Source organism: Anas platyrhynchos, chromosome Z, assembly GCF_047663525.1.
Source record: "Anas platyrhynchos isolate ZD024472 breed Pekin duck chromosome Z, IASCAAS_PekinDuck_T2T, whole genome shotgun sequence".
In the NCBI taxonomy this organism is placed as follows: domain Eukaryota; kingdom Metazoa; phylum Chordata; class Aves; order Anseriformes; family Anatidae; genus Anas; species Anas platyrhynchos.
In genome coordinates, this window is record NC_092621.1 from 74035488 (window position 1) to 74059015 (window position 23528).

Sequence of the window (23528 nt, forward strand, 5' to 3'; positions counted from 1 at the left end):
TGTTTTGGCTTAGGATGAGAAGAGTGCTGATAACACCCCGATGCTTTAATTGTTGCAGAGCAGTGCTTATACTAAGCCAAGGACATCTCAGCCTTTTGCTCTGTCCTGCCAACGGGCAGGCTGGGGGTGCAGTAAGAGCTGGGAGGGGACAGACCCCGGACAGGTGACCCAAACTAGCCAAAGGGGTATTCCATACCATCTGACGTCATGCTAAACAATATATAGGGGTGGCTAGCTGGGGGAAGGGGGCCGGACTGCTCGGGGTTAGGCTGGGCATCGGTCAGCGAGTGGTGAGCAATTGCATTGTGCATCACTTGTTTGTACATATTATTATTATTTCCCTATTATCACCATATTATTATTATTGTTATTATTGTTATTATTATTTTGTTATTATTATTTTCCTGTCTTATTAAACTGTCTTTATCTCAACTCACGGGCTTCACTTTCCATTTCTCTCCCCCGTCCCAGAGAGGGAGGGGGGAGGGTGAGCGAACGGCTGCGTGGTGTTTAGCTGCCGGCCGGGTTAAACCACGACATCTGTAAAATACAAAGTAAACTTTATCGTGCTGTAAAATAGAGCAGTTTACACATTTTCCAGTTTTCAGAAGGAACAACATTTTGGCATCAAGTTGAGAAAAACAACATCCCTTATTTGACATTTGTGCAAGCATTTCACAGTATGCAAGAAAAAGGTGATACAAATAAATACTTCAAAATGTATCGCATTTTAATTTGGCCTGCTGTGATATTTTCTTTCAAGGTACATACTGATGATAAGTAACACTGAGAGGGGCTGTGATTTGAGCTTGGATTTGCCTTCATATGGCAGCAGTTTGTGTCCCCGGTTGCTTAACCATTGTGTGGGTGTATGAACTAATGAGCACAGGAGAATAAGTACAGCAGGTATGGCTACTGCTTGTTTCATGTACGGTTACTCAGGACACATCCTAGATAAGTGTTAGCTAGCAAGTAAACATCTAAGTTGTTTGAAATTAAAATTTTTCTCAAAATCAGATTATTTTTTTTTTGGCAGAAGTCCAAGAAATTTCTTCATGGTTTTTGTTTAGTGAGTCTACTTTGGACAAGACACTGGTCCAAGCTAAGAATTTGTTCGGTCAGTCTTTATTGGCTGGATGGCTGCAGCTCAGCCAGAGAATTGTAGACAACGGCTCTATGTCCAGGTAGAAGTCAGTGAGGAGAGGTGTCATTCAAGGGTCTGCCTTGAGATCAGTGCTGTTTAATAGCTTTATCAATGACATAGACAGTGGGATTGAGTGCACCCTCAGCAAGTTTGCAGATAACACCAAGCTGAGTGGTGCAGTCACACACCAGAAGGAAGGGATGACATCCAAAGGGACCTGGATAAGCTTGAGAAGTGGGCCCACATGAACTTAATGAGGTTCAACAAGTCCCAGTGCCAGGTGCTGCACCTGGGCCAGGGCAATGCCAGCCATGAGCACAGACTGGGAGAAGAGCTCCTGGAGAGCAGCCTGCAGAGAAGGACTTGGGGGCTCTGGTGTATGAAAAGCTCAACATGAACCACCAGTGGGTGCCTGCAGCCAAGAAGGCTGACTGCATCCTGGGCTGCACCAACAGAGGGGTGGGCAGCAGGGGAAGGAGGGAGGGGATTGTGCCCCTCTGCTCTGCCCTTATGCGGACCCACCTGGAGTGCTGCGTCCTCCTCTGGGGCCCCCAGCACAAGAAGGGTGTGGGGCTGTCAGAGCAGGTCTAGAGGAGGGTCACAAAGTTGATCAGAGGGCTGGAGCTCCTCTCCTGTGAAGACAGGCTGAGAGAGCTGGAGATGTTCAGCCTGAGGAAGAGAAGGATCCAGGGTGACCTCATTTCTGTCTTCCAGCACTTAAAAGGGACTTACAAATAAGATGGAGAATGACTTTTTACATTGGAAGATAGTGATAAGGCAAGGGATATCAATTTTAAACTAAAAAATAGAAGATTTAGATGTTAGGAAGAAATTCTTTGCTCAGAGGGTGGTGAGGCACTGGCACAGGCTGCCCAGAGAAGCTGTGGATGCCCCATCGCTGGAGATGTTCAAGGCCAGGCTGGACAAGGCCCTGGGCAACCTGATGAGGGTGGCATAGGCCCATGGCAGGGGCATTAGATTTAGGTGATCTTTAAGGTCCCTTTCAATCCTAACCACTCTATATAATGCTATGATTCTACTGGTAAGTGAATTACTATTTAAATCTCACATTCTGTTGGGGTTTTCTGGGAACTGTCCCTGTCCTTGGATGCCTGTTCCTGCTCTTGCAAAATGGTGTATGGACTTCTGTTGGGGATTGATATTTTTTCCTTATTTTGCATCTCTGATCCTCATTTCCTTTTCTCACATATAAATCTTAAGTGCTTCTGATATTCAAAACTTTTTTAAAAAGCATTAAATCTCCTCATGAAAAAATATAATTTCATTTTTCTCATACTTCCTCTTTGAGGCTTCTGAGGCCAAAATAATTGGAAGTTCACCAGTTCTGTATGCTTAATTGGAGTTCTCTAAATATTTTTTGCAAATAATAAGCCACGTTTGTGCAGTGCTATTGCTAATTTAGCTCCATATGTTCTGCATTAGACAGCTTTAAAATAGAAATAATTAGTGACTATGAAATATTATTTTCTCTGAATGGTAAACAAAGGTATACATTTTTTCAGTATCAGGTTTGTACATAGTGTGTTTGAAAATATTTGCAACAAGGCATGATTGAAAACTTAAGAGCTCTAAGCAATCACTATAATCTAAATGTAAATTAAATATAATCAGTATTAGACTGCTTTTCCCCTTTAAAGCTAAACATTTTCTTTAACCCTGGTAAACATGCTTATTACAAGACTAAACTCAAATGTGACCTGCTTATTTCGGTTTTATTTTTTAAGCTTTTATAACTGAGATACATTAAAATTTGTGTTCAAGCCTTCAAGATTCCTCATATCTGTGTAGACTGCATCATTAACTTACCAGAAAAAAAAATGCCATTGCAGAGACTTTAGGAGGTGGGGAGAAACATAGGAAAGTTGGTGTTTTGTAGACCCTCTAATGAACACTTCACTGAAGTCAGCTATGATGGATATCAATAGTTGACTTACCTCTTATGTCCAAATGGTTTTCCCTGTTTTTTCTGTTTTTACCTCATGAGGTTTAATTTATCAGGAGTGTCACCTAACCTCACTGCAACTGGTAGCTTCTTTTCTTGGATCATAGCAAAACTGGCAATAACTTAGCTGTCAGAAACACTCTAACACAGCTTGCAGCAATAGTCTCACCCCCCTACACACACACACACGCCACTGCTGGTCACAATAGGGGAGAGGGAAGGGGGCTTCTCAGAAGAATAGCCCTGAATCCAGCTCTGTAACAAAGCTGAGGTCTGTCCTTTCCCCTCTGCAGAAGCTTGTCTGTTACAGGATAGCACCAAATTCAGCTGTCATGTGTTGACCAATTCCTATTGCCAGCAGTGAGTGTGGATACCTGCAATAAGCAGGCAAGCAAGTCCGTGCTGTTTGCGAAGACAAGAAGTGACGTGCGAGGAGATGGGGAGGTATGACTGCAATTTGCACCTCTGCTTCATTTGCCCAAAGAATCTTTTTTTTTTTTTTATTGTTGGCTTTTCAGAAAAGTGACAAGGGGACACAAACCAACTGCAGTGCTAACAGATGTAGCAGTTGCACTCAGAGTCAGACACTGAGCCTATCGTTCATGCTTAAAGCTTTCTTCTTAAACAGATGCATCGCAGGGGGGCCTCTACCAGCAGAAAGTACTTGCTAATTGTCAGCCGAACACAGAGTTGTTTCATTTGCTGTAGCACGTCCTTTAAATCAGAGCTTCTGTGCTGTGGAGGGAAGAGTTATTTGTCTTCAGCAGACTTCTGTCAGAAATCCTGGATACCAGTGCTCACTTCTAGCACAAATAGTGTGATACCATCAGCCCTTGCTGAACAGCAGATCTAATTTAGCTAATGAATCTCTCTCATTAATACATCAGTCAGCTTTTGTTCAGCTGACATCATAGGCTCTCATGGAGGCAGAGGCTACGTTTAATAGAGATATTTAAGTAGGAGCCTATTAATGGCATTGTCATTATTCATCACGGTAACTGTCAATTTTGCTGAGATAAAGACAATTGCAGCTTAAACACGGAAAATGAGCTGTGGCTGAAGTGAGGGACAGATTTGTGGCCCAAGTTAGCTTTATTCTGCTGTGACAGAACAAATGCAGAGGAGGATATTCTGGCTGGCAGCGTTCTTAAATGAGAGACATTATTAGAGTGCCTGAGTGCTTTGGCATTTAAATACTTTACAAACATCTAAGCCCATACAGATTTTTGTCTCTGGCTTGCCAGCTGGGCTCAAACTGGGGTAGCTCCTATGTTTTTTTGTGCCTACCTGGTGATTGAAATGTGGGGGAAACAGCACCCAAACGGTATCTCGCTGTCCCTGGCTTCCCAGAGTTGTTAGGCTGGAGCCTGAGTGGTTCAGGACTGCTTCATGGATAGCTTGGTTTGAGCAGTGAGGCTTCCATTTTATTACTTAGAAGGAATCTCTGATCTCTTACATAATTCAAAGTTACTCTGATGTGTATTGCTTATTTTTCCGGCTATTCCCATACAGTAGCAGAAAAGAAGTCCTGATGGAAAGTGGTAACCCAGTAGTACGTTGCTCCCTTTTAACAAGTATTCCAGAAGACGTAGCTGCTTATCTCCCCAGTGGCCTGTATGCAGATTAGCGTGTCCATAAGCCATGCAAAGTGCTGTTTTTCACACACTTATCTAGCTGTGCAAAGGATGTAAATTTTTCAGACTACTGGAGTGGAAAAAGAAACCTGTTTCCTAATACAGCCAATATACCACGCACATGCTGTCGCAGAAATCATGCTAGCCAAAGCAGTTTTTTATAGCTGGTGGTTATCTGTGTTATCTGTGTGTGATTTTTCGTGTCACCATGTTTTGATGTTGCACTGAACTGTATAGCTAAGAAGCCAAGTGATATATCTGAAAAGTGAGAGCATCCCTTGCATTTCTCAGATAAGAAGCTATTCCAAAAGCCAGCCAACTCAGTCATGTCCATTGCTATGCAATGTGTCCTGTTGCCAATTGTGTATCCCTTGGTCGGTTGGTTGTGCGATCACTAAAGAGAATTTTTGTAATTGCACTGAATGCATCTTTAACTCTGTAACATCAAAGATTCTCTTATATACAAGTGAAACTTACTGTGCAAAACTTTTGCAGTAAACATTGAGAAGTATAATTAAGTGAACATCTGACTGATGCAAGTGTATGGTACAGTCTACCTGTACAGCTTTCCTCTGAAATTCCAGCCTTTTTCATGTTGGTATCTGAGAAAATGATCAAATCTAGGGCATCTATTTATTACCTAAATAGCTATGATGTGTATGTTTGGTAGAGGGTGGAGACTGAGAGGAGGCACGCTGACTCTCATTGTGACAATTTATTGCTCCAATTTACATGTATAAGAAACACATGCTTAAACCAAAATTCATAAATACACAAATGTTTTACTGTTCAGACTAATACTGAAGGGAGTACTGTGTACTTATGAATGCACTTCTGCATCCTGTTGTAGGTGTAATGAGTAGGTTCTCCAAATCTTTTTGATCACCTTTAATAAATTTTTAGGTATGTGTATGGTGGCCAAAGCATCATTTGAGACTGTTGAAATGCTTCAGATAATCTTAATGAAGAATAAGAATGACCAAAATTTTTTTATTTTTTTTTTTTAACAACATTAGGTTCATTCAATGTTGGTATTGCTGGAGACAAAAGGCTTGACTTCAGTAAGGTTTATCCTGTGCCTGCCATTGTGGTAATAAGAGTATTTCTCTTGGCCTTTCAGTTCTTTTGTTGAAGGAATCTAGCTGTCCAAAAGCTCATCATGAATGGGTTTCAGTGTTTAATACAGAAGACTTCTGGCTTTTCTGCTAATTGTTTAATCTTACCAATAAAAAAAATATTTGGGAATATGAGAAACCAAGCAGGCTGTCCACAGAGACCTCAAAGTATGTGCCTGCAAGCAATATTAATTCTTGGGAAAAATTGCTCAGTGGACTGGTACAAATAAGCAAGCCCTGGCATTTCCCAGTTTGAGAAGACTTAGTCATCATTTCATTAATCAGGGCACTGTAATGTTGTAAATCCTCTGGCTTACTTAGTCAGAAAACAGTCATTCTTTGAGCACTTCCTGCATTTTTTGTGATTATCTGTGCAGATCAGAGTATCTTTGCCAACTTTCAAAATGTAGATTTATAGAAATATTTCCAAGCATGAAATTCTGCTTTATATCAATATTTGAAGATAAATGATTAAAAAGATGTAAAGTAAAAACTTGTTTTAGTTCAGGAAACAGTTGGGGGTATTTTAGGAAAAGAGCAAATCTGGTGCTTTTGTCCTAAATTAAAAACCTTTATTTTGAAACCTTTCTTTTTTTTATCTAAGAGAGCAATTTAGATACATTTAAAATAAATTAACTAAACATATAACATTTGTCTAGAAGCAAATCAGTTTTTGCAGATGATGCTGAAAGAAAGAAGATACGGTGTTGTCATCATGCCATAGTACATAATACTGTTTGAAGCTTTGGTTTGTTTCAGCCAGTAGTTGTCTTGAAATGGAATATAAATGAATGTATATATGTCAGAAATATAGAAATGTGTTTATGTGATCTACTTCTTGAAGACCTCCAGATACAAGGTTTTTGGGAAGTCATGAGATACAGGCTAGTTCTAGTTTTCCTGCTGCAACATTTACTAAACTATTGCAGTTCTCTTGCCAGGGGCTTTATTTTCACTTGTGCAATCAAAACAAGAAGTCTTGCTAGCTCTTGTTAAAGGCTTACCTGCAAAAAGTGAGTGACAGAGGGGGGAAAAAAGTGTATAAATTAATGTCTTAGACAGTAGGGACTATGAACTTGGCTGATTTTTTTTTCTCTGCGGAAAGTTGATTTTAATGTAGCAGTATCTCTGAAGTGCATTGACTTTAAAAGGTGGTCAGAGGCCAGCTACAAAGCTTCAGATATTTGAGTTGGTCAGGTTCTGTCTTAAAAAGCAGAAAATAAAATAAAAACAAAAGTAATACCAAAAAATGGAATCTGACTCTAGTTATTGTAATTTCTACCTCAGTTGTTGGAACACCAGAGGCACAGCCCATTACCCAGTTTAGGGGTTTGTAACCCTGGTTATGATTTGAGGCTCTTCTAACATCCATCTGCATCAGTGCTTTTTGCTGTTTCTCAGATTTTTCTTTGCAAACAAAACTTGTGTTGGTAAAGCAGGTGTTGTAGGTTTCTACTACAGGAATTTCTCTACTCTGGAAACTGACATTACCTGATTTCTACCCCTTCCCTGGAAAGGCTCTTTGGGAAACCAGAAAATGTCCTGTTATTAATGGCACATTTATTTTCTAAGCTGTTGTCACGTTAAAGGGGTGTAGCTGATTAACCGTCACGGGCCCGGTTGGATTCAGAGTACTGAACCAGTCGGACATTCACCAAAACTGGGGGTCCGTTCGGACATTCACCAAAAACGTAATAACCGCCTGGGGGTCCACTCAGACATTCACCAAAAACGTATTAACCACCTGGGGGTCCGTCAGACATTCACCAACAATGCATTAACCGTCTGGGGGTCTGGTTAGATTCAGAACACTGAACTATCACGGATAACCACCCTCACCCTAGTTGCATTAATGAGAGCTATCACAATGCAATCAAGTATGGTTTATTACAGCAACAGATAATCAGGTTCTTTTGGATTGCCGGTGATAGTGACTATCTGCAAAAGCAAGCTAGTATGCATGAAATACACAGGTGTTATAGGTGTTACAGATGTTATACAGGTGTTGTAGGTGTTACAGATGTTACAGATGTTACAGATGTTATAGATGTTATAGATGTTATAAGTGTTACAGATGTTATAGGTGTTATAGGTGTTACAGGTGTTACAGGTGTGCAGCCTAGAAATAAACGCGTTAAAAGGATCAAAGACTCTATAGAGATTTATAAGCAAATATTCAGATCTCACCCAAAGGCGTCCCAATGGGGGGGGGAAGAGAGGCTCAGCCCGTCGACTGATCCCAGGAGTCAGGAGGTCCTAAGGATGTTGTATGTCCTCGGGATGGTATCTCCCCTGACGATGGTATCTTCCCTGACGATGGTATCTTCCCCAACATCCCCTCTCTCTTGGGCCAATTTATATTATTTTCTGTCTTCTAGGTGGAGCTTGAGTGGCTCTAGTCAAGCATATCTTAGTTATGATTGGTGTAAAGTTTTCCCGTCTCCGTTTAAAGTAATAGGCTCCGAGAAATTCAGAGCGCATGCTCAGTGAGGGGTGGTCGCACCTTGGAGGCGGGTAGCTTTTGGGATGGAGGTGTGTTTTGGTATTATAATGATATTATAATGAGCAAAAAGAACACTAGGGTACAGCATTTGTCAAAACATGACAGGTCTTTGGCTTAGGGTGGCAAAAAGTGCTGCTTTGTGCACAAGAACAATCGAGGTCCCACCTGATCACAGAGCCTAGCCGTGGTGTCTCCACTCCACTCCACGCTCCGTGGTGTTCCTTAGAGCTAGCACACCAAGTTTCCCCAGCGCGATAGCATCTAAGGTTGGGAGCCTAGGGAACGCTCAGATAATGCAGTTATGCCCTACCCTGAAAGCCTCTTCAATGCTGTACCTTTTCCTTAAAAACGTGAATGTTAGTTTTATTTTCCTAGTTACTTCAGGCATTTACACCACAGCTGTCAACTAGAAAAACATTTTCATGGTGCTCCATAATGAGTACTTGAAGACACTTCTAAGGGTCTTGGATGGTTGTGGTAGGACCTGTGAGGGGTTTGTGGTGAGCCACCCATGTAGAAATGTTGTCAGTATGGGGGCTTCTCACACCTACTGTTAGCACTTACTCTAATCGCCAAAATACTTTGTAGGGGAGAAAGAAGTACTGTTGTTTGTGAACAGTTGCTGATTTTTGTGAATTAAACCATTGCAGCAACCTACATTACACATTAGTGAAACAAGGCTTTCAAAATGTTTGCAAATTAGTCAAGAAACTTGAGCTGTATTGTCCTGCTACATCCCATGCCTTGCCACCTCGCTACATCCAGGCCTTGCAGAGAGATCTGGACAGATTGAAGAGCTGGGAGATCACCAACCACATGCAGTTTAACAAAGGCAAGTGCTGGGTCCTGCACCTGGGATGGGGCAACCCTGGCTTTACATACAGACTGGGCGACAAGACGCTGGAGAGCAGCCCTGCAGAGATCTGGGGGTTGGATGTCAGGAGGGGGTTTTTCTCCGAGAGGGTGGTCGCACACTGGAACAGGCTCCCCAGGAATGTAGTCACTGCACCAAGCTTCTCTGAATTTAAGAAGCAATTGGACTGTGCACTTAGTCACATGGTCTAAACTTTTGGGTAGACCTGTGCAGTGCCAGGAGTTGGACTTGATGGTCCTTATGAGTCACTTCCAACTCGGGATATTCTATGATTCGTTTGCATCTGTGTTCCCCCATTGAAAGCAATGCAGCCTTTACAGAGAATGAAATAATGAAATTATAGCTTTTCCATTCTAACCCCACACAACCTGTGGTCAGCAGAGGGACAGAAATAAGTTGAAAGGTTCCTGACAGAATGTATACATGCTATATTGCTAGAAACTGGTGTCCTTGTATTTTAGTAGAAGTCAATTAGAGCTGAGCTAAACTTGTTTACAGAATTTAAAGCTCTTGAAATTAAAATTTTTACTAGAAACAATTCACTGAAATATTATACATGGTGTGTACATAAAATAAAGTTTGAGCAGTGTTGGAACTCTATATGGTGTTTATGATTTTAAAGTATTTCAGACTAAGTACAAAATCACATGTGATGAAATTAGTCATGTTAATGCTCATTTTGCATTGATAGACAATATAGCATATATTCAGGAGATTGGAGAAGCTATTTTATAAAAAAATTTATATGCAGTTAATTGATGGTAATTCAGCAGCAGGTGGTGTAGTCAGTGTATGAAGGACCTAACTACTATACTCTTCTATACTTAATTTTTAATCCTGGGGATTTTTAATCCTGGGGATTAAATTTTTAATTAATTTTTAATCCTGGGGATTTCTGAGGAGGAAATCAACATTCCTGATGGAACAGGCTTAGTATGCAAGTAAGAAATGTTCTTGCCTAAGAATATTTTCAAGTTGCTCCATCTATGGACAAAGTGAGCCAAGTAGGTCATTTACCTCATTAATCATTAAAGGTGAAAGGAACTACACTAAGAAAAGGGACAGACCAGAATATATGAGTTACACCACTTTCATTCCAGAAACAATTTCCATTCATTGTCTCAGCTCAGCCCATATAACTTTTATTTGTTCTGTGTGTGGCAGGGAACTGAGGCACAGATAGGGTGAAAACAGTTGTTCAAGGTCTTGCAGTGAAACAACCCATCTGAAATTATTCATCTTCCAATACTTTAGCCATTGGAATGTCTGAGAACTGTCCAAGAAGACAAATTGCACTGAAAGTGGAAATTTAAAACCACTTATTTCTACACCATTGCTCTGCTTTACAGAGTAATTTATTTCCTTCACTGTAAGAATGTAAATTGGGAAGAAATCTGCAGATGAAAATTTCTTCATTTCAATTGCCTTCTTAGTGTGATGCTGTTCATCCTTATAATTTAACCAGTAAATGGTCACTGCAAATAAAATACTTGAGGTAAAGTGTTAAATTAGCAGTGTGTAGTATTTTTTCTTTTAATCTCAAAGAAAGTGGTTGTGTTTGTGCTATTGTAGCAGTATCTTTCCTTAAATGCTTACCAAGTCTGTTGCTGCTTTCTTTTTGTAAAGGAAGCTGCAGCAGAACGTTTCCATGCAGATGATGGATGATTTTATGTCTGGGTTCACAGGCTGATGAAGAGAAGATACCATAAGTAGAGACCAGGGAGTGAGTAATGCCTTTCTTTAATGATGGTGTAGGATTAGATGCAAGAACTTTGTAAAGTTTTATTTTGTCTGCTAATGGACTGTAAACTCTTAGGGGCCTTTGAGCATCAGGGTCAGAACTGTCCTTAATTGTGTATGTCAGAAGGTGAAGGCACTCCCCTCCTAAATCTTTTCACTGTTTTCTGATTCATATGTCAACTTTTTTTTTTTTTTCCTCTTTCTCCTGTCAATTGTGCTTCTTACGTTCCATGGAAAGGATATTTCTACTATCTTGCACTAATTTTGCAGATGTAAAAGCACATATGCAATTCAGACTTTGTTCTTTATATCAGCTGGACTGCAAGAAGCTGATATATCCTAGTGAATGCTGATATATCCTAGTGAATGCTGTAAAGCAAATTGTTTATTCATAAATCTAGAACCCCACAGTTCCCATTACTTCTCATACTGTGCTTTTTAATAGCAGAAGACATTCTATTGTTAACCATAACAATAATTGTTTATATGCAAAGATATTTAATTCTCTTTTTCCACTACTTGAAGAAAAAAAATAATATTCTCCTTTAAAAAGGATGTGTATAGATGCTCTTTACTCCAAAATAAGAAAATAAACTTCCAATTTGTTTTTTTCTTCTGGATTGCTTTTACCCAGCTTGAAAGGAATAGCAGGATATTGAGACTTAGTCTCTGCACCTAAGATAAATCTATTCTATATTTGGACTGCATATACTGAGGAGAGTATTGGCTAAAAGACCATGAGAGTTCAAGTGTAGGTGATTTTGATTTCCTTTTGAATAAGAGGAGAGAATTGATTAAATTAGGAGCAGCAGAATGGTAGCTGAATCTTCATGAGCTGGAAGATCACGTTGTAGAAAAGGGTTGCTGGCTAAGCAGAATTGAAATCTGTTGCTCTCTCTTCATATATTGAAAATATTCCCTGGTAGTTAGCTTTTTTAAAAGTATATACTGACATAATATCAATTTGTGAACTATGGTGTGAAAAAAATCAAGTTGGTACGTAAAAGCTTGACCCAAGATTTTCTTCTATTGTTACAAAGATAATGTTAGCTTAAAGCATGAATTATTCATTTGAAGGCTATCCAGTTGAAAATTCTCACTGCATATCTTGTTGTAGTTTAACATTTAGTCATGATATCATTTTCTGTTGCTGACGTTCATGTAGTCAGCCCTGTCCCCTCTGAGCTCTTTTGAGATGATTAGTACCATGTTCTTGAGAAGAATACAGGATGGCATTTTGCATTGGGTGAGGTATTTAAGTCATCTGTCTCCAACTGCTGTTCGAATAGTAGGAGATGAGAAAGGCAGCAGTTGTACTATAAGGCTGTAAATACTCAAAGCTGTCCAGCTGCAATTTGAAAATGAAGGTAGGTTGGGTTAGTGGATCTTGTCCTCTGCGGTTGAGTGTTTTGGTAATCCACAAGGATCTACAAAAGCAGAGACAAAAAAGACTTCCCTTTGCATGAGAATTGAGAAATACTACACACATCAAGAGCATTGTCACTGTCCTTTGAATTCCTGTAATTGCAATAATTTTATAAAACATCCTGAAAGTTGTATTTAGGTGGATTTAAAGCAACATTGTGGGAACCAGCATTGTGGGAAGAGTAGCATGCAAGAAACTGGCAAAAGGAGGCCAGTCTCAGATCTGAAGCTTACAACAGAATTTGTTTAAATATGCACCTTAGCTGTTCAAAACACAAAGTATCTTATAAGATTGCACAGATTTCTTAGACAGTAGACATGTGTTGAATCCACTTGCATGGCATATATGTCTGTTGATAAAATTGTGTCCGGCAGTCTATAATCAATCAGGAGGATAATGTGCAAGTTAAATATGAAGTTGTGTTCATATGTAATATATACTTATATTTTTCAACATTGTGCATTCTTAATTTTCAGCTTAAATGGAGTTAGGGTTTCTTGGCTGAGAAGTAAGCTTGGTGATTTGAAGAATTATTAGTAAATCTAGGTGTTTACACATGAATCTGAAATAGAGATCCTCTCTCTTTAGCATTAAGTTCTTGTGATGATTAAAATATCATCATGCATGAACCCGTGAATGAATCATTTTCCTGGGAACCCTCCTCAAAGAATGAGGATTGCTTGACTGTTTAGAAAGAGACTCACTAACTTTGTGAAGCTAGGGCAGTTTTCCCATAACCTGAGGTAACGCAAGGGCTCCGTGGACAGAGCAGAGGTGTCCAGAGGACAACGTGACTGGAGATGGTCACAAATGCGTAAAGGTAATGAAGAGAAGCTGGAAACAAGGAAGAGCTATGAAGAGAGTACCTGCTGCCTGAGTGTGGAGTGAAGAAGGAGAATGCTCAGTTGCAGCTGAAACTGGTGAGGCTGTGAAGGGCACAGAAGTTTATCTATACATACATCAACAGTGAAAGGAAAGACTAAGGAAAATGTGTCCCCTCCACTCAGGAGGGGCAGAAAACCTCATGACAAAGGAGGTGGAAAGGGCAAAAGTGCTTGTCTTTTTTGGTTTTGTCATTTTCATCACTGATAAGGCCTGCACTGAGGTCCCCGAGTCTCCTAGCAGAGTTCAGAAGCAAGGAGGCAGCACACACAGGAGAGGAAGATGGGGTTTAGGGAGCACTTCACCCACTGATATGCACATGGGATCAGATGTTACACCAAAGGGTGCTGAGTGCTGGCATTTGACATTGAAAGGTCGTGACAATTGGGGACGTTTCTGCTGATGGGAAGATGGAAAATGTTGCACCTTTCTTCAAGAAGAATGGAGAAAGGATCCAGGCACCTACAGACTGGTCATCTCTGCCACTTCCCTGGAACGTGTGTGGATCCAAGTGCTCCTGAAAGGCATTTCCAGCTGTAGAAAGAGAGGGTGACTGGGAGCTGCCAGCACAGGTTTACCAAGGGCAAGGCCTGCCCAGCCTACCCATCTGCTTCTGTGATGAGGTGGCTGGCACCATGCAGGCAGCACGTATTGTGGACTTCAACTTTAGCGAGGCCTTTGGCAGAGTTCTCCGTAGCTTTCTTCTCACTAAATTGGTGAGATAAATGCACGTGAAAGGAGGTGAAAAGTTGGGTGGGACTGGTGGGTTTAGAGAGATGTGATCAGTGAATTTCTTTCTGATATACCCATCTTTAGAAATATTCAAACCTCAGTGGGGCAAGTTGCTGAGCATCCTGATAGAAATGAACCTGCTTTGAGCAGAGTATTGAACCAGGTAGTTTCCAGAGGTCGCTTCTGACCTGTATGTTCTGTGCTTCCGTGAAATAACAGTACAGTTCTCTTTTTTGAATTGCTTTCAAAGTCAGAGGTGTTTGTAACCTTCCAATGCTGATTGTTATCTGTGCAGATAAGCTGAGTACTTCACTGTCACAGTGTATGCACAGTCATAGATAGTCTCTCATTGTACTTTCTTATACCAAGAGGAGCCATTTCGGTGTTTATTGTAGCTTCCACAACAATTACAGCTAGAAAAGGCAGAGCAGTAGCAGGAATTTGAAAGGCTGTTGCTGTTGTCATTTGGTTTTGCATATTTTGTAGCAAAGGCTGCATTTGGACAATTAAACTCCCTTTGTAGTCTGCTCCCAGGAGTCTCTCCATCTGATACACAAGGCATACAAGGTACAGGTTCAAAAATAACCAAATACAACCTCTTTGCGTAACAAGGATACTACCCTTCCTTTTTCAAGTATACTTCTGCGTGCTAGTGCACGCATACTGTCTTTTGCGTGCTTTTAATAAAATTAATATTTCCTTATAAGTAGTGCTTTGAGTTAGTACATCTGCAATGAATCAGCCAGGTGAGAGTCTATCAGCAGTGCCATCTCACTTGGTAGGAGCTCAGAAAGTGTCCATGGTGTACAGTACTTCTGAGTCTGGTATCAAAGTGTGGCTGGCCTTCATAGCCAGAAAGGGCACTGTGCTGCTCTATACCAAGTCATAGCATAAAGTCCTAGAAGTGTTGTGAGAAGTATAACTGTATGGAAATAGCTTGTCTTGCAGAAAACTGCTGCTAATTTAATATAGATATCTAATCTTGCCATTAAAATATTGTGTGGAAAGTGCCAATTGTAAATTCTTTTTTATTCACACAGGTCTGCATATCTGATGTTAAAGTGATTATATCCTTTTTAAAAATACATGTCAATTACTGAATTGTAATTTAAATAATATAAGTTAATTCTTTTTTTCAAGAGCAGCTAAAAAGCTTTTTTCAACAGTTTCATTTAATCATTTAAATCAATTTTACCCTAGTTATTTTGCTAATGCTGATCTAGGTTTTGACACACTTTGCACAGCAGCTCTGCTTCTGTTGGGAATGAGTTCCAGAAGGAGGTTTTCCTGCAGAAGGCTGCCCTGAACATACCTTCTGCCTTTCCACTCAGCAGCCCTTGTGGCATGCCTGCAGATCTCTTCTGCACAACTGATCCTTTCCTTGCTGTTGTCCATCTCCCAAATCCCCATTCAAGTTATGGGAGGGGTTGATGTATGGTCTGTAATGGAAAAATCAGCTTACACTAGGGTTACAGTTGTTGGCATACTGTAGGAAAAATTAGCACGTTTCTTCCATTGTCTGGGATGAGATGAGGGCAGATGGAAGAGGGATAACAGGTATTATATTTTGAAAGGGTGTAAGGACTTGCTGGTATTTGGATTTTGAGCAAGGAGCAGTCTGTTGAATGGTCTGGATTCAAATTAAGCTGTTAAATAACCTTCCTCTCTGAGTTTTGTAGCACCAGTAGATAATGGAGCTTGAGTGGAATGAATTTTGTTTACAAGTACAGCATTTCTTTTTAAATTGCTGGTGTTTTCCACTGTGGGTGTCTTTATTCTTCTTGTATATGAATCAATAACAACAATATGTGAAATGGTTCTTTGTAGTTCTGGCAGGTTGAAAGGTTTCTAATGTGTGTGCATGTGCTTTTTCGCTCGCCTTACTATGCTTTTGAAGAGAATGCCAGCCAGGTATGCTGGACAACTCACTGCTCTTCACAGGATGCTCTTAGAATGGGTACATCACACCTGAAAGAAATGCTGAGCTTATCTGTTTTCAGCACAGCTGTGGGTACATTTGTTTGATGTCTGGAAGCTGAGGAAACCAGTTCTCCTGTACGTAAGGCTGACAGGAGAAGAAGCCATTTTGAGTGTGTGGCAGATGAGAGGGATGGTTATGCTGGTAAATGGTGGGCAGCCAGATAACAGTGAATAACCTCTTCTTTGATGGTTTAAATATGTGTCATTCAGCTTGAATTTTATTTCTTTAAATGGTTATAGTTTTGCATGTTTTGGCTACTTACCTGCTTTTGTTTATATCCACATTAAAAAGGGATATGAATATGAACTATTCTGGAACATGCAAGTTGCCACATCCTTAAATTCATAACAAATGTTCACATTTGAGTTGATTTTTGTTTCTGTGTTTTGTTAAGAAATCAAGTGCCTATAGTTCCTTTTGAAAGCAGTGCTTTATGATGCTGTATCTTTGGTAAGTAAAATCTGTGAGGTTTGTTTCATTAAGCTGGAATTTAAGAAGTTAGATGCCTCTGAATGACTAGATTAGTTCATAATTCTGGTGTGTTTATACATGGCCACTGTCAGGCTTATTCTCATACTAAGCAAGTCTAACATTACTGTAACCAATTTGATCTCAGTGAGGAAACTGGTGTCTCAGAATGAAGCTGCCCACATTAAGCAAAGGAAACTCTCACTGTCTCAGATTGGGAGGATATTGTTAAGAGATGGCAGTAGCTACTTCTCGTAAAAGTGTAGAAGTTAGGTCAGCTCTGGTTATGGAAACTATCTGCTCCAACTTTTCACTGCCATCCTCTATAAATATATAAGACATCTCTGGAAGAAAGGTTTGGCTAGCCTTTATTATTTTTCAAGGATTTTGTTAACGAACATGGAGTAGGAAGGACCAGCACAGCTGAAAAATTTAACAGCAGGCACAGAAGACAGCCTAGCCCTTAAAACAGCTGAATTTCTTTGCTTATAACTACAATGCTTCATTTAAGGAGGCCTTCTAGCCTACAAGCTGTCTTTTGCTACATTCCAGAGAGTAAGATGTAGCACCTGCTTTGTACAGAGCTCTGTCAAAAGCAATGTCTCCATTGGTTTCCCCTCTAACAGGAGCAATCTGCTCCTGGTTTTGGCCGGCTTTTGTTCAAAGGGCTGGCAGAGCTGACAGGCATAAGGCTTCTTGCAGATAGGGGCTTTGTGACATGAGAGAGATTTGTATCCTAAAAGAGGAAAGCAGTGAGCTTCCCACAGCTACCTGAAAGCAGAGTTATGTAATACAACTATTTATGATACGTGTTAAGTATAGACACACGACAGCAATCACGTACAACAGCCTCCCAGACTAACAGAGGAACGGTGCTCAGAAGCTATGGCTCTTGATGTTAGGAGTTATCTCTAATTAAATTACATCATGGACAAATTCCGTGTTTGGAACTGGGGGCATTTTTTTAAGAACATGCTTTTCCAGCCACAGTATTTTAAAATTTTGAGGAAGAAAAATCTGTCTGGAATTCAAAGTACAGTATTGTGCCCTTCATTCCTACCCCATGTCATTCCTCCATGGATTACCTTTTCTAAATTTCAAAGTTCCCAGGTTAAGTATTACTCTGTCCCAAACCTGTGTTGTGTGGACCTCAGATTTAATTAGCTATTTCTGCTCTCTGTAAGATAAAAAGAGTAGAATTAAGGAAAGGAATTAACATTTCTTGAAGAAATGTTAAAACCTGGAGATCACTATCTGTAGGAAATCAGTTCCTAAAAAAAAAAAAAAAAAAAAAGGAGCAATTAACATTTCCTCTTGTTTGCATATAAACTTTTCAACCTTTAGAATGTTTCATAACTGCTTATGGTTTATAGTGTTTATACTCCATTTTTTTTAACTGCTCTCTTGTAGCTGCATGCTAATGGTGAAAGATTTTCTGCCTTATGCATATTATCAAACAGTTTGTAAAGAGGAGACTTGCTTTTATATGATATGTATTATGGTTATCTAAGAACCAATACTTCAGCTTTTGCATCAGGCTAGTCCAAATCTGAGCCACAACTAGAAAGGAATTTGCTAGCTCCTGTCTACCACTAACTCTTCTTTGCTATCATGAGGCTGTCTAGGTTAACAAAGATGTTTAAATTAAATACATCCTCAAAACCATAACCGTACAAAGGGAAACAACAGAATATTCTGTGAAATTAATTCCCAGATAGCCTAATGCTTAATCTTGTAGACTCAGCGAAAAAGTCATTATTTTAATAATTCTGAGAGAGAGAGTGAGAGGGGAAATATAGTTCTACAAATTCATTGTTTTGCTGCTATGGTGTGTTTTTAGATTATTTATGGTCTAGCCATGTATTTGGGCTGAGGTAATGGCTAAAGCAGGAATGATAAAGCAACCCTATTTAAGTAATGTGATCAAGGAATCTTGCTTGTAAAGACAGCTTTGTAAAATTATGTTTTTCAGTGAAATGCCAACAGCGTCAGCATTAACGATGTTTGTCTATAAGGATTCACAAATCTGGTCTCTCTGTACCACTGACTATGCATCACAGCTTGATCAATTTTGTCATGAATATTTATTCTACGATATTCTGATTAACCATAAAATTTAACAGTATGTTAGTTCCGTGACCTGATAACTCATCCTCCTTGCATGGTCAATGATGCATTTCAATTGATGTCAGTCAGAATTTATTGGAAATATTCCGTGGTTGCTCTGTGACAGAAATATTATCAGCTAAATATACTGTAATATGATGTAAAGCAGTGGATTACTCCAGCCAGTGGTTTTCAGTGTTTTGATAGCATACCAAGGACACTGTGAACCCTTCAGAAAGTTCGTACTTGTTTTCTGTATAACACATGCAAACTCATTTTGCTGAATCATCTTTCATTCGACACTTTTAAGATGGATCATGAAACCTCTGGGATTCTGAAGAATATGAACAGAAACCCCACTCATATGAGTGAATTGTTTGCATGGATTTTTTTTTTTCCTGAAGTTTTGATGAGTTTACCACTAGCTGATTCTAGGGGATAAATATTTAGTTGTTTATCAACAGGTATTCAAAAGAATCACCTGGCTCTGTTACAAAGAGCACTGCATTTTTAAAGTGGTGTTTCAGCTGTCAAGGCATTGGCCTTTAGAGATAATTACCTTCTGCCTCTTTATTACACCTGGAAAATAGCATAACTGGCTTTTCATAGGGTGAGAAGGTTGTTATGAACTAGCATTTTTCATGTTGAAAGGAATACAGGAAACTTGCTTGCAGGAGCAAGAAAATTAATTTAGAATCATAGAATGGCTGGAAAATTTCTTTGGAGGACTACATTTGAAGCATAGTTTCAATTATACATCATAAATAGGGCATTTTCTAGTGTTTCTGTATTGTACTGTATGTGTTATTAAGTCCAGATGAGCTACAAAATTTACTTTTAAAAATAACTAAGGGATCTATTCTTGCTTTATTTGATCTGTATAATGTGTATAACTCAAATTTAAATTAAAAACTAAAAATTCCCTCTTGATCTTTCTCAGTGTGCTAGTGAAATTTCTGTGCAGCACACAAGACAGTGGCTTCTACTCACATTATTTTTTCTAAATATAAAAGGATAGTAACTTGCTAATATAGTAGTCCTTGTGGCCCTTTTATGGACTCCCATACATGCACTCTTCCCTCCCTCCCTCCCCCCCAAAAACAAACAAACAAACAAAAACAAAACAAACAACAAAAAAAATACAACAACAACCAAACGAACAAAACCAGCCCAACCCAAGAAAAAATTCTTACGCTCTATTGACTACATAACTCAGGAAATTTCAAATTTGATGTGAACAGCAGGAACAAGTAATGGATCTGACGGATTCTACATTTTCTTCAACAACAGCATTTCTTTAATCAGCATAGGACCTTCATTAGACAGCAGCTTTTAATCTTGTTCCAATTGGCTATGTTTTCCTAAAAGATTAGAGGTTAAGATAGCTGTCTGGAGCAAAACCTCCCTTACTGGCACAGAAAAATGAAGGAGCACAAATGAAGGTTTGAAGTGGGAGAATAATGCCATTTTACACTTTTTTTTTGTGAAGGTGCCTGAAAGTCAGTGGGACTGCACACTTACATGTGCTTACTGATGTGGGTGAAACTGTCCGCAAAGCTAATTCGTGGGTAAGCAGGAGCATGCCTCTCACTCTCATAAGATCCCTTTCCTCCCATATAAAGTGCTTTGAGATTAAAGAGGAGTAGCTATTCAAGCACTGCCTTCCATGCTCTCCACTGGTCACATTACAAAAAAAAAAAAAAGGAAATGTAGCATCTATTTATCTAACATTTCTAATATTTATCTTATCAGGTGGTTTAAATTAAGTTGAAAGGGAAAAAGACTCCAATGGAAGACAATATAAACTGTCTTAACTGGAGAGATAAAAAATCCTTTCTAAGTGAGATTTCTATGATTTCTACAAATCTCAGCAAAATGGAATCTTCAGCTAGTTGACTTGTTTTATGACTACTGTTTGGAGCTCTGTCACACCCCAGAATTAAATTTTGTAGGTTTATAAACTACATATATTTAATATTGCTATTGTGATACTGTTTATGTACTAGTGAGAAGGCTAGAGAGAGAACCTATTAAGGAGCAAGTTTTGCTGTTACAAAGCAGAATGTGAGTCTTTTCAAACACAATCAACCTTCATACGGTATTCTTGAATCATAGAATCATTAAAGTTGGAAAAGCCCTCCAAGATCATCTGGTCCAAGCATCCCCCTACCTCCAATGTCACCCACTAAACCATGTCCCCAAGCACCATGTCCAACCTTTCCTTAAACACCCCCAGGGACTGTGATGCCACCATGTCACCACCTCCCTGGGCAACCTGTCCCAATGCCTAACCACTCTTTCTGAGAAGAAATGTCTCCTCATTTTCAGCCTGAACCTTCCGTGGTGCAACTTGAGGCCATTCCCTCTAGTGCTATCACTAGTTATCTGTGAGAAGAGGTTGACCCCCAGCTCCCCTTCAGGCAGTTGCAGAGAAACTTGCCACTCCTCACAGGACTTGTGTTCCAGGCCCTTCACCAGCTTCATAGCCCGGCTCTGGGCACCAGAGATATAACATTTCTGTTAAATGAATAGCAATATTCATGCTTCACTACGAAAGCATGCAAAATAAATTCAAGTGTAGAGAGAGGATCATCGCTAGAACTTTGCAGTATAACATAGGTTTGTTTCACACAGCATTTGATTCTGTATATAAATTTCTAAATTATCTTTACATAAAAAAAAAAAAAAGAAAAAAGAAAAAAAACCTACTGTGTAAATAGCACACAAGGTATGACTACATTCCACCTTGCACTATCATGTAAGTATGAGGTTACAAATAGAAAAATTGTGGCTGCATTAGCTCTACATTACACCCATGCTAATTGCCAGTTTCTTAACAGAGCTGATTAACTAGAACAGAAACGTGTGTTAGAGAAAGTATTGTACTTACTTGTCCTTAGGATAGCTTGCAAATCACTACACAAAAAAATGTATTGTGCTGCATAGGCATGCCCTTAATAGTGTCATTATATTCAAGTCTCTTACCTTTGGCCTTTTCTCCCACGTTAAGGTAAAAACTCCTCTTTGCAGTGACCAAAGTCTCTATTTTTGGCCACATAGAGGCACTAAAAAAGTGCAGAGAGAAGCTGTCACTAGCTTGTAACTACATCTGTTTTGTTCCTGACTTAAGATATTTTTAAGGAAGGAATTTTTACAGTTTGTGTGAAAGAAAATTGAAAAAAATTGTCTGCCTGATGACAGCTCTTCAGATTGTTGGAAGTTCAAGGTAAATTTGTGGTAGCTGGATGTTGGGCTGCCTGCAGCTGGCCAGGGTGCATTACTCATTCCTGCATTGTAGGTGCAAAGAACCTACCAGGAGACAAAGAAAACCATATTTTTTGATGTAGAAATGACAGCTAGTCTACAGAAGCCAACTTTAAGCACCCAATTAAGAGCCTACCTTGACTGTCTGGTGACACAAACTAAATCGAAGGAGAGAAGTGCTTCCCTAAAAATAGTTTATCATCCCAGCATTAACCTCTGTTCTCTTTGTAGCCTCCAAAATAGGCAATAAAAAGTTGGTGGTGGTAAGTATTTTGCCCAATAACATGAAAACTACCAGTGGCATAAAACTTTATCATTTATATCAATTTTGAAACCTAGTCTGAAATACCAGCTTCAATATATGGTCTCATAGTATTTATGGGAAACATGAGGGTGCCCGAATACTTGCTTAACTAACTTAATCCACTATTATTTTGATGTGCTTGAAACAACTGTCTGGTAAGTGATGAGAGTGTGTTTATTATGGAGCATTTCCTACCCTGAGATACTTGGTTAAGGAAACAGAGCTTTATTGTGGCTTGTTTGACTGACTCTGTTATTATGTAGCTTTTGGCATTTTTATGCATCAGAATACATCCTAGGGGAGTAGGAAGTTTGTGGACTGCTTTTGGATGTTCTGCTGAGTACATAATGGTGCAGTGAAAAAAGATGCTACTTATCTGAAATTACCAGGAACATACTGACAGCAGTGTGTTCACAAATACAAACTCATGCTGTTTTCTGATAGCACACTGTCTATCATAGTAGCTTCTTCACAGTGCCTTGACTCTCTAGAGAAGCCTGTGATTTGGCCTATAAGATCTATAGGCCAAGATATCTCTTGTAGTATTTATAGCATTTACTATAAGCAGGTCGTTATCTCAGTCTGTCTGTCTAACTATTGCTGTAAAATAAGCAATTAAGAATGAAATACCAGTTACAGAGTTATAATAAAATTTATTCTTAAATGTAGGCATTAGGTAAGTGTATAAGAAAGGGAGCAAAATAACTGGGTTTAAACGTAGAAAGGCTGTGAGTTGGTGTAGGATTATTTAGTGATAAGTGGAAGTTAGTTTCTTTCATAGGAATGGCTAGATTTATGTTTTTGTTCAGTAGTGAATGCCACGCATTCAGCTTCCTCTGCAACCGATATTAAAAATATTCATTAAATCTGTTTTCAGTTAAGGGGTTCTGGGAGAATGGATAAAATTGTGTATGCTAAATAAAGTTTAAATACATTAATTTTAACAGTTTAACAAGTACAGACATGTACCTCCCTTCACAATGTGCAATTTCCTTGAAGCCAGAAAGTGGGTATAATGGGAATTCAAGTTAGGCATGCCTCCTTGCCATTAAATTAGAATGAAATTGCTTCCCACAACTGAAATGCTACCCACGGGTGTAAAATAAGATGATCTGTTTTGTAAACAATCAAACGACCTTTGTTAGACGACAGTGACTGTGGGAGAAACAGCATTTTATTATTGTGTGTGTGTGTGTGTCTCCTATTCGTTATATTTAATCAAAGTATTCATTTGACAGCAACCTTGGGACTGGAGTTAAACTTTCCTGCTTTCATGAATGTTAGACACTTCCAACTTGTAGCTGCAAAAATACTTTTTGTCTTCCTGTTGTTGATGTGTGTGAAGTGTGAGGAAGCTGAAAGAAAAACAAGTGGAAGGGTGTGAAGGTGGCA

At 39.3% G+C, this 23528-nt stretch overlaps 1 long non-coding RNA gene across 1 annotated transcript in view; it reads left to right on the forward strand.

Annotated features, from left to right (window-relative positions):
* The first annotated feature begins 252 nt into the window (after positions 1-252).
* LOC140000773 (uncharacterized) overlaps positions 253-23528 on the forward strand; it is a 48648-nt gene continuing 25372 nt past the window's right edge. The window contains exon 1 of the long non-coding RNA XR_011805973.1: positions 253-290. This is a non-coding gene — a long non-coding RNA (uncharacterized lncRNA). The remainder of the gene's footprint in view (positions 291-23528) is intronic.